Source organism: Pinus tabuliformis, chromosome 2_1 (assembly GCF_031772625.1).
Source record: "Pinus tabuliformis cultivar Carrire ecotype Pingquan chromosome 2_1, CPIR1, whole genome shotgun sequence".
Lineage (NCBI taxonomy): Eukaryota > Viridiplantae > Streptophyta > Pinopsida > Pinales > Pinaceae > Pinus > Pinus tabuliformis.
This window is the reverse complement of record NC_142299.1, coordinates 219,165,150-219,177,361: the sequence shown is the minus strand read 5'-3', so window position 1 is coordinate 219,177,361 and position 12,212 is coordinate 219,165,150. Positions and strand designations below refer to the sequence as shown.

At 39.5% G+C, this 12,212-nt stretch overlaps 1 pseudogene across 1 annotated transcript in view; it reads right to left on the bottom strand.

Moving 5' to 3' along the window:
- Positions 1-12,212, bottom strand: part of LOC149199529 (uncharacterized) — a 121,138-nt pseudogene that overhangs the window by 82,396 nt on the left and 26,530 nt on the right. The window contains exons 3-8 of the transcript XR_016253658.1: positions 1,091-1,110; positions 747-869; positions 618-711; positions 434-529; positions 206-321; positions 40-120 (exon numbers count right to left, since the gene is read on the bottom strand). The product of XR_016253658.1 is annotated as an uncharacterized LOC149199529 (transcript). The remainder of the gene's footprint in view (positions 1-39; positions 121-205; positions 322-433; positions 530-617; positions 712-746; positions 870-1,090; positions 1,111-12,212) is intronic.

Here is a 12,212-nt window from a genome sequence, read left to right as displayed (position 1 = left end):
TCAAAAATTTTAGAACATGATATAGCACTAACAGCTTACCTCATCAATGAAAATAACTGATGGCTACCTTGCAACTGCAACAGAAAAAAGAGCTTTCATGAGTTTCTCTCCCTCTCCAACCTGTCTCACATGACCATTTACTTGGATCAAAATCACAACAGCTAATATTGCACAGGCATCAACTGATGTAGGTAAGTTGGCATACCCATTTTGAAGTTAAGGAAGATGCTGCAATGCTAAAGAATGTGGCTGTACATTCTGATGCAACAGCTTTCGCCAGCATAGTCTTGCCATTGCCAGGAGGCCCAAAAAGAAGTAAACCTTGCAAAGAATGCAGCATGGGACTTTCAAGTTCATATTAATCATGATATACACAAAACATGCATTATCATTTTTGGCTCGTCTACTGAAGGAGGAATTGATAGAAATGCACCTCGAGGAGGTTTCCTAAGACCAGTGAAAAGATCACTTCTTTGGGTAGGTAAAATAACCATTTCCGTCAAAGCTTGTTTGGCTTTTGCAAGTCCAGCTGAAATGAGAAAAATCAAAATTAATCTCCAGCAAATATAACATATAAAATAAGAAAATGAGACATTAATGACTTCAGTATCTCTTACCAACATCATCCCACCTAACTGCTGGACTTCTATCAACAATAACACTTTCTATTAGTTCAAGAAGTTTTGGATCAACCATGTTACCATCACTTTGATTGGCTTGAGAACTGGCAGAAAGATCTACTGGGCCATTCCTTCTAGAATAATGGGCTTCAGATTAGATATATTTTTCTTGGGGCGAGACAAACTCTTAGGAACTAGTTGACTTGTTGATCTAGCTGGCATTCGAGATTGTAGGGGCCTTGATACTTTCTGGAAAAACATAATGGAATTCTTCCTTGGATTCACAAAATGATTAGATAAAAAAGCCACCGATATAAAATGTGCAGTTAAAACAGATATATATTCCTACAACCTACAAAGAAAGATCTCAGCAAAGTTTAATGTAATTATTCCTTTTCAATAAATTTATGATGATGCTATCATTAATATTTCAAAATATCTACCAAGTCTCTGGTGTTTTAGATCAACACCTGGTTTGATGATTCCACTGCTGAAATGGTGGTCCAAAATATAGCACAAGAAAACACGTTGCACGTCAAAATTCTTGCACAATCACTGTCATTGGAATCAACATAAACCCAAAACTTTCTGAAACTAGAAACCATTTTCTACTCAACACAGTATAACAACATTAAAATTTCCAGCCTCCAATTTAAGACTATATTCAGAAAAATTATAATAACAAAAAAGTTCCTACCAAACAAGGCAATCTAGAATCAAAATCACTCTGTATAGAAGAAAAGACAGGTGATATTTCTATTGTCTCTTCATGTAAGGGCACATTTTTATGCTACATTACCAGAAACAGCATGAGTGAGTTGTTTCTACAAGAAATCTGACTGAAACCGAAATTGCATCAGAAGTGCCATTTCTGGTGCTTGTTTTACATTTTTGGTTGACAAACACATTTCTTGAGAAACAGCTGGCCGTTTCTTCCAGGTTCTGGCCTACAAGAATGACCAGTAAAAAATCCCATAGAAACACCAATTATTAAAAAAAACAAAGATAATGAAAAGTAAAAACCTAAAAACACCATTTCCAGTGCCCATTTTCATTTTTTAATCAAGAAACCTGTTTTTGAGAAATGGACAGCATTTCTGCTCGAATATGTTAGCTTCTCGGATTACTCCAAAAGTATTTTCACCTAGCTAGGGCACTGCTAGGTCCCCCGACGTGTGGTGGACATATGGATGGCTCAGTTTGAGTAAATGGTTGACCTTAGATAGAGTATTAGTATAGCACACTTACCCAGGAGGTTGCTATTCTATGTGGCATAAATCACTGTGTGCACATAATGGAGGAGCAGGTTGCTTGATTAGGAGAGGTACCCACCTAGGAGGATGGGTGCTAGGCATTTGAAGGCACTTAGCCCTAGGAGGATGGGAACATGTGACATACACCTTGGAGGTTTGATAGCTTGACTTTGGGATGCTTGGTTTGAGGAGCGTACTTCATGAAGGTCTGTTGGGACCCAAAGAGGCAAGTTGAGGAGAAGAATTGGAACAAGTAACTACCTTAGCACGCATGTTGAGGAGCATCAGGCACAAAAGGACATGTGGCACACAGCTAGAAGAGCACCTTAAATGAGGGCATTTGGAGAATGCACCACCTTGTAAGAGGGAGCAATGGGCTAAACAACTTGTTGGATTGCACACCATCTTCAAAGAGTGGTGTTGGACCCAAGGGGCATCATGCTTGGAGGGTGCACCACCTTGGGGTTGGGTAAAACCCAAGTGTGACACTTGTCATCCTTGTATTGTAAAGCACTCCACATGGGGTCGCCTTGTTGACTTAAGTCTAGGGTTATTTGTGTGTGACTTGTGTGGACCTAGTCCATGGTTTACATTGGGCTCTCTCACCTATTATGAAGGGAGGAGGGAGCCTTTGTCATTACTAATCATTGATGTACTTTTCTTCTATCTTTTCAACTATTTTGGAAAAGTCTTGCAGGGAGCAAGACCCAAAGTTTGTGATGTAAACCCTAGAGGAAACATAAAGATGATGCTAGTGCTAGGGTGAACTTTGGTCTTATGACTTGTGTGATGCAAGAGAAGAATCCCTGGGGTTTGTGTGATGTAAACCCTAGAGCAAGAAAATGGAGTGCTAGAGGAGTAGAGGAGTTTTGGAGCTTGGTGTGATGCTTAGCTTGAAGAGGACTTGGGAATCATGGTGTTGTACTCCCGACATTCCATTATAGCATGTCTAAAGGTTTTGGTGATTTTATGATGCAGGAGAGGAAGACCTAAGGTTTGTGGGATGAAAACCCTAAGATGGACAAGAAGCTTGGAAGGATAGCACTAGCATTTGTCTTGGAGCCTTTGTACTTGTGAGATGCAAGAAGACTTGTGCTTTAAGTAATCTAAATCCTAGAGTAAGGCATGAGCACTATATGTGTTAAAATAGACCAAGAGCATGTGTGATGCACACTCAGAGAATCTCCTAGAAGATTTGTGTAACGTAAGTGTGAGATCAAGGGCAGACTTCTTGGTGTTGATGCTAGCTTGTTCTTGAACCTTTGGAGATGTTAGTGTCTATCAGTCCTGTCAGTCACCAGTGATCAAATGTACTCTTTCAAAATTTTTGTTAGGGTCTTAGGTCAAATTTTTATATTTTCAATAGGCTTTCAAATAAAAATTTGGTCACTGGTTAGTATGTCTAGGTAGGTTACTACTCCCTCCATTTCATGGTCAAAATGCCATCTTGGTCATGCCATCACTCATTCTGATGAGTCATCAATAAAGTGACTTGATCATCACCTCAATCATCATCTCATGGTCACTCATACTGCAATGTACAAAGGTCCAAATCATCAGTTTCATACTCCATTAGAAGTTATCATTAGGTCAAGTCATCACCTAGGTCATCATTATGGGAGTAGTAATGAGGGAAAATGCTCTAAAATGATTTCTAAAGTACATTTTGATCTTGATTAAGATGTAATTATGCATAATAAAGTTTGAAGCTGCAATACACTAGCATCTTATATCATTTTGCAAAAAGACAAGGTGGGGCCACATCACCATCAAAGAGAAAAATCGACTTCCAGCCTATAAAAAGACCATCAAAGCACTCTATTTGTTCATTCCACCTTCATTGAGCATCTCTCCACCAGCAAAGAGCATTTCCACCCTCCGAGGATCGATCTCTTGCCACCAAAATGTCATTCTCTCTCATTCGCTACGTTTTTGGCAGCCTTGTTGCTCTTTTGGCTAAATTGTTGCGCTTTTGAAGTGGGAGGCAAATCAGCCATTGCAGGTGTTTTCTACAGCATCTACAGGTTTTGACACATCCTTGGCAAGTAAGTGGACCTCCAAAACTCCTCCTCTCATCAATTTGCACACAAAAAGTCAGTGAATTACCCTCTCCTAGGGTTTCGCTGCACTTTTCCTTTCTTGGTCAGTTTGCTTCATTGTTGTGGTAAAATTATTACATTTTATGCTCAAACACCCTCCCTCGCCCTCTATACACCTTCCTTGAAACTTCCCTCACCCATTTCCTTCATTTCCCTACAAAGCCTAGCCTACACTACACTTTCCTAGGCTATGACTATGTTTTTCATTTCTATGCCCATTCCCCTCACTCATTTCCCAAATTTCCACCTAGCTACACTCCCTAACATCTATCCCTACCCCCCAAAATTTACCCAAGAATTTAGACACTCTCAAACCTCTTCATCTCCCTCCATTCACAAAACTGCCCCAAATCCCCTGCTTTCCTAACACTAAACCCTAATTCCCCTTCCTAGTAAGCTAGGGTTTCACAATGGATTCAGAGGCCACAACCACTGATCAGAGGAAGTATAGAGGAGGGCAGATAATCAGGTATGAACCCACCAAAGTACAAGAAATCATGGCTTCACCATTTCTCAAGAAGTCTTTCCAAGATGTGGGTTACCTTGTTTTTTGTCAAAAGATTCAAGAACTAGGTTTTAATGACAAATTGACAAGCACCTTTGCCACCAGTCTTAGGAGGGATAAGGAAACCATAGCAGGGATAGACTTCATGGTATCAGCAGAGGTGATTGGCATCATTTTTAGAGTTTTGTGATCATTTGCTAGGGTTTACATTGCACACAGGGACAGTTCTACTTCAAAATTAGTTTCTGAAGTAAGGAAGATGAATTTGACAAAAGTGAAAGAGGTTTTTGTCAATAATATACCAAGGAACAAAAACCTCCTTCAGTTTATACACAGGTGTTATGATTTGGGAGAAATGCCCAAAATACAGTTGCTACAGGAGAGTTGTTGCACTTCTAGAGTAGTCTTGGGAGATTGAATTTTTAGGTGTCTTGGAGCAAGTGTTTGCAGTGCTTGATGACTCTATTGTGTAGCAGACATCCTCAGCTTTTCCAACCATACCACTTGTAGCCCAAAACTCCTCTGGGAAGGCCTCCAAATCACTATCCAAAGTTTTTGTTGTGAGCACGCTGCGCTTTTGCAATTTTTAGTGACCCACTTCAAACTTGGATTCTAAACAAATGGGAAAGTATTATTGAAAACTTGAGGAGGTTTTTGTTCATAACATACCAAAGAAAAAAAACCTCTCTCAGTTTTGTAAAAAGTTTTATGGTTGGAGAGACATGGCTCCATCTTTGAGCCCTATTTTTGCAGAAAACCCAAAAATTTTGGAAATTTCAGTCAGCCAAAAGCGCAGTACCCTTGCGCTGCGCTTTTTCCTAAGGCCTCCAAATGACAAAAACTTTGCATGCTTGGATAGCTTATCACCTACACATGTCAGCTATGCCACTTGGGTGCCATGTCAGCCTTCAGTTTGGGAGAAAAGGGCCAAAAACATGCCAAAAAACCACTTTCTGCCACTGTTTTCACCCTGGTGTTGCGCTTTTAGAGTGACCTTGGGAGAATCCATTTTTCTCAGCCTTGGAGAGGCCATTTTGCATGCTTAAGGACTCTATGGACAACTAGACATCCTAAGCTTTCCAATGATGCCTTCAGATCAGAATTTGGACACTGGAAGTCACTCAAAAATGCTCTCCAAGTTAGCGTTGCGTTTTTCCCAAATGGCATTGCGCTTTTCCCAAAAAGATAGGAATTCAGATTTTCTCCAGTCAAAGTCAAAGATGTTGGTCAAATTACTCCTCCAGGGTAATCATGTGATGTAATTAAATGTAAATGAGGTGGACAATGTAAATTTCATGTAGATTCATGCTTACTTATGTTTGTAAAGTCAAAATGAATCAGTTGGTCTAATTAGGGAGTTTGTTTTTAACTTCCCTAGGTTTAGGTTTGGTTAGAGATAATCATGTAAATTGTTCCTATCATGAGGGATTCGACCCCTGAGAGGGGGAAAGAGTTGTTTTGGTCTATATCTACCCAAATCAAACTCAAGGGAAGGGTTGGACATCAGAGAGTGAAAGGCTTGGAGCTTGTATTCATCATCTTTTTACAGGAAATTAACAGGCCAGTTGCAACTATTATTTAGGAATTATTGTGGTATGATTTTGTGACATTGTTTTTCTTCTGTAAATCACTTAAATGAATGATTAGTTATCCTTCTTTCCATATCTTTGCTTTCAGTGATCTTCCTATGAGTTTTTAAACAGAATTCTTAAGCTTAAGCTCTGTTTTGTTAGGAATTTCATGTTTATGTTATCTATCTTCTGATAAATGAATTCATGATATTCATGCTCATTTTGAACCTTTTCTTTTTCAACCCTACACTACATTAACAAACCTCAAAGTGTCACTGAAACATACCTACCTTGCTCCTCTATATCCCTTGCAACTGAATCTTTTGAAACCTGACCTAGTTCCCTGACCTCTACTCCTGATCCAGCAAAACCCTAAAATTGCAAAACCCTAGAGTTGAACACACCTAGCCTAAAACTTTTCCTTCTCCAGTCATTCATTCACTGTGAGTTCATAGAGAGAGCCCTCTCTGGTTTAGTAGGGCTAGCTGCCAAATCCTAAGTCGTTTGAGGTTACCTCCGTCGGTCTCCTTTCTCAGCCTTGGGACACTAAGGAGTGCTAACAGGAGGGGCTAGAAGTAGCTTGGTGTGATGCCTTGCTAGGTCAATATTGGCAAAGATTGCTAATGGATTTAATTATGGACTAATGAAGTAACTGTCCTAAGAAAAGAACATGTTAACTCAAAATTAACAAGAATCCTATGAAGAACTTCATGAATATCCATATCTGAGACTCCATGACATTGGCATATTTACTAGCAACCATCATGAGACTATATGAGTTAGGTTTGGGGCACCTCAGGATGGCACACTGCCTTTCCAACTTCATCTAAAGTACCATTGGGTAAAATAAGGGTGCCCCCTCTCACAGATCCTCTTTGGGATCTATATCGATGAGATAGAGTCCTTCCTTCATGAACATATCAGGGAAAGTGATGGTTGTCTTCTACAACATGTGTTGATCTCCCTGCTTCTATTCACTGAGGACTTGATCATGTTGGCCTCTACTCTCAAGGACTTACATAAACCAATAGACACACAAGTTTTGTGGCCTCCGACAGCTGATGTTCAACCTGGGTAAAACCAAGGTTTTGATCTTCAACGCATTGAAGAGCCCTCTTACAAACCTACATTTTAACTACTGAGGGACAAAGATTGAGATCACCACAACTTACACTTGCCTAGGAGTACAGCTCATAGGGCCTCACTCTGGTTTGTGGAAGGCCCTCCAACTTTGACTCAGTAAAGGATATGGTTCTTGTTACCCCTTCTTTTAGCAGTGGTACCATAGCACAATATTGATGAATAGAGCAGTTTGTAGGGTGGGATTGCCCTCTTCCATGGCCTGGTTGCATTTTGGCTTTTGGGCACTCTCACATTACCAAGGCAATTCACATTGTTCAAGGCACTTCACATATATCGAGGCACTGGTCACACTTCCTTACGTAGTTTTGGGGTTGTTTGTGGACATTTGGACCTCTCCTATGCATTTCACATGGCTATTGTTGGAACTTTGTCTTGTTTGGCACCTTATGAGCTATTTTAAACTTATTTGAGGTCTGATTTGCACCTACAACACATGTGGCAGAAATTTGGGGTACATTAGAGAACTTCATAGGGCTTATTGTACTTAGATGATACGGACATAACCAGGTTAAGGTACCTTGAAGAACAAGTGAGCTAGAATGAAGATTAAATTCACTATAATTTTCCACCACTATTTATCTGTGGTTTTATCATTATGACCCAATTTTGACTTAAAAAGTTGTTTGCATGTATCATGGAGGTGCCCTAACCCAAGGTATAACCTTGGGCCTTTGTTTGGAGCATTAATTGGAGGTGTTTGACCACTACTTCACTTTACTTTTGGAGTTGTTAGCATGTTGTCGCCCTTTGATGTGGCCCAATTTCTTACGGTCGTTGCACTAAAAGGATATCATTGGAGCCCTTCAACTTGGGAAAACATTTCACCATTGACCATAGACCATCTACATCAACTTCGGAAAATTTTGGAGGCTAGCTATTGGCAACTTGGATCAATTATTTCTTGCTTGGAGGATTGACCCCCTTTTATGGGGCATTTTCTCAAATTTTCATTGTACATGTGGCTTGCCACTTTATTTTAATTCTAGGAGTTGGTTAGATTTGGTTTTCTTAGGCTAGATCTAAGAAATTAAAGCAAATATTGTTATTTTATTCTAATGGAAGAGAATTCACTTCTATAAATAGAGGAGAGCTTCCTCATTTGTACTCGTGGTTGGATTGTGAAAGCACTCATGTTAAGGGCTTATCTATGTGGTGAATGTTTTTGATTTAGAAGCTTTTCTTTCTTGGTTATTGCTTCAACGTCATTAAAGGCATTATTGTTTGTTCAAGACTACCATAAGGCTACTAAGGTCAATCCACCAAGGGGCTACATAGTCACATGGAAGGAAGATGTCTAGAGGCTTTTCTTATACACTTTCCCTTGTTGGTTTGGGGTAAGTATTTATCCTCCTTGCTATGCCACACTTCCAGAATTCCTTGGTAAGGGTTTGATCCCATTTCATGCCATAGTAGATTTTGTGGTTGAAGGTTTTCACCGTGGTGGTGTTCCCTTCTAATAGGGCCATGACTTCATGATTTCCCTTTGGTTAGCCGAGGGGTTAATTTTGTTAAATTTCTAATACCATCCAAATTTATTTTCTCAAGGAAATTTATTTTATCTGTAGCAATTTATTTATTTACCCAAATAATTATTGAATCACCGAAAAATAAAATCACTAGTATTTTTAACTTATAGAATTACATATATGCAACGGAAAATAAACTAGAGATCAATCACACATTGCAAAATTAATTCACCCACAACAATTCTCGGTTATTTAATTATCTGGAAAATCTGGATTTTTTAACCCATAGAGATACAAGGAAAAATACAAAACCTGAACCTGTAACACAGCTCCCTCAGAATGAATTCAGCCCAAGGAACTCAACCTCTAGGAAATGAGCCTCTAGATGAAATCAACATATAGAACTTGGCCCAAATACTCAGCAAGCAACTCGACCTGCACGCTACTGATGCGCACTAAGGAAAACTTGACCCTGCAACAACTCAACCCCCTCCTGATAAAATCAATCTCCCTCGGCAAATCGGCCCTATAATTTCCTCCTACTCAGCCTCCTGGATTCGTCCCAATCCACTCACACTTCTCCTTCTCTTCGCTCTTGGTCCACAAAGCCACTCGCACTTATGGAAAATCGCTTTTTTCTTAATGATGACTCGCTCACACAACTTTTGTTATGTGTGTCTTCACCCCTTTGTTACGCTCTCTTTATAATCTTCATTGAGACCAAATCCCTACTCCCAATCTCCCTTCCAGATTGTTTTTCAACAAAGGCCTTAAAGGCCAAGAACATGTTAAATACTTAACTCTTGAGTTTTAAGAAGTATACCCAAGTGCGTCTGGAGAAATCATCAATAAAAGTTAAGAAATACTTGTAGCCAGAGAATGAAACAACTAGAAGTGGACGACATAAATCACTATGCATGAGTTGTAAAGGGGCTGAGGCATGCCAAGAGGCACGTTTTTCAGAATTGTCCCGATGATGTTTTCCGAGTACACATCCGGAACAAACACCATCTCTGCAAGATACCATTGGAAGACCTGTCACCATATTTTCTTTACATAGATTCTGAAGAGAGCGATAGTTTAAGTAACCAAATCGCTCATGCCAAAGTTTGCTCACTTCATCATTATGAGCAACAAATACCGAGGGAAGATTTGATGACCCAAAGTTGTGAAACTTATACAACCTTGTAGAATCATCAGCAATGCCAGTAGCTAAAATCTGTCTAGGATCTCTTAGGTCCTTAATTACAACATCGTGAGGTGAAAATTCAACGATTTTACCTTCACCTGAATGAGTTATCTGATATACAGATAGAAGGTTGCAGGATAAGGTTGGAACACATAATACATCATTAAATTGACCATTGTCTATATGAACAGTTCCAGTCCCTACAACACTAAGAAATCTATCATCACCAACATATATATTTTTGGTGTTACAATTATTTAAAGAAGAAAACATGGCTTTGTTTTTGGCCATGTGATAAGAAGCTCCAAAATCAATGAGCCACTCATGAGAATGAGAAGATGAAGATACATTTAGTGCATAGCCAGACCGAGATGCTTGACAACCACATGCAGAAAGTGCCATTCCTAAAGATGAAGTTGAAGTTGAAGAGTGCTCCAAATGGATGTTATGCTTTTTCATTGCTGCTTCCAAGGCTTCCATCTTCTTAAAGCATTTGGATTCTAAGTGGCCATCTCGATTACAAAAGTTGCAATGTCTATCAGTCTTCTTCCCTTTGTTTTTATTTGTCTATTAATTTTGTTGAAATGATTTTTCATTTTGAGGCTGAAATTGCTTAGAACCCTTGTTTGGTTTAGGACCATTCTTTTTAGGATACAACTTCTTAGGATTCTTTGGATTTGGTTGCTGTTGGGCGGCTAACGCTTTCTTAGAAGAGTTTCCAAGATTAAGAAGACCAAGGTGTAAGAGCTTTTCTTGTTCTCTTATTAAAGAATCACAAAAAGAATCAAAGGAAGGGGACTTATAGTCTTGTCCTTGAGAAATGAAGGCTTCTCTTGTAGAATGGAAGGTGGAAACAAACACAGAGTAGGCTGGTCCCAACTTAGTAAGAATGGAATAGATAAGGTTACAATCTTCTTTCTTAACTTTAACACCTTCCAAGAGAAGTCTAAGGGTCTTGAACTTGGACAAAAAATCTTCAATGCAAGAAAAATTATTGGGGTCCAATGTAAGCAACTCATTTTCAAGTTGATGGGCTCTAAGTTCATTTTTAATTCCAAAGACTTTAGTAATCTGTTTCATTGCTTCATCAAGAGCATCAAGTTCTGCAATATGGAATCTAAGATCTGGAGAAATAGACATCCCTATCAACCCACGTGCTTGATCTTGCCTATTTTCCCATTTCGTTGCCTTATCTTCATCTTTCAGTTTGGTTTCTTGGCCTGTGGCTATTCTGTAGAGACCTTTACTCTAAGTAAATCCACAATGTAGGACCAACATTGGAAGTAGTTGGTGCTATCAAGAATAACTTGGCATGGACTTTCCATTTTAACAGAAACTGAAGCTATAGATGCTGAAACTAAGTGTTCCAATGGAAAAATCTCGAAAAATTAGGCTGTTTCAAAAAAAACAGTTCTGAAAACGGCTTCCAGATGAAGAAGTTATGGCTTTTTGAAGAAAATTTGATGAAGTCGCCGATGAAGTGCGAGAATGTGCGGAAATGAAAAATCCGCCCCCACAAAAAGGAGATTTGAACTCAAGACCTCTGCTCTCATAAATTAGCTTTGAACCAAGTGAGCTATACAAAAAGTTTGAGAGAGAGAGGGGGGGGTTGAAGCTTTGGGTTGCGTGCTTGCTTTGAGAAAACTCTTTTTCCCTACAAAACAAAAAAACACAAAACCCAACACGGACATACAAAAAAAAAACGAACCTTACGGCTCGAAGTTAGCTTTAGCCGGAAACTAAATATTTTTCTCAATGTTTCTGATTTTCCGAGATCACACTAAGGCGCAGCGGAAAAGAGCATACGCATGAGAAAAATCCTTCCTTTCTGTTTCTGATTTGCCCAGATCGCACAAAGTCGCGGTGCAAAGAGCATACGTAGAAATGAAAGGTATAGATCCGGTAACAAAAAAGGCTAAATAAACCGAAACCGAAATAAACAGAGAGAAAATAACTGTAAACTGCAAATAAACACTGTATACCTCCAGATCTTAAAAATGAAGCAGCTAGGGCTACCGGAAACCTTTTTGCGTGAAACGAAAGGGGTTCCTCACTGGAACAGATGCTCCCAACACAACAGAGCAGTCCTCTTGGCCTGAAAGCAGTCAGAAACAGTAGATCTAGGAAACGGCAGTCGGATGCAGTTCTACCGGCTTCAGATTTGGATCACCAACGGATGCGGCCCTCAAATAGCTCTAATACCATGTAGGAATTTACATGGTCAGTTCCTCAAACAGAACACCAAAGGACACCGCTCACAAACAGATCGCAGATCAATACACCAATACTTTTGACGTGGTTAAAACCCTCAAAGAGGGAAACAGTCCACGACCTGAGCCAACGCGGCCACTTCAGGCAATTTATTA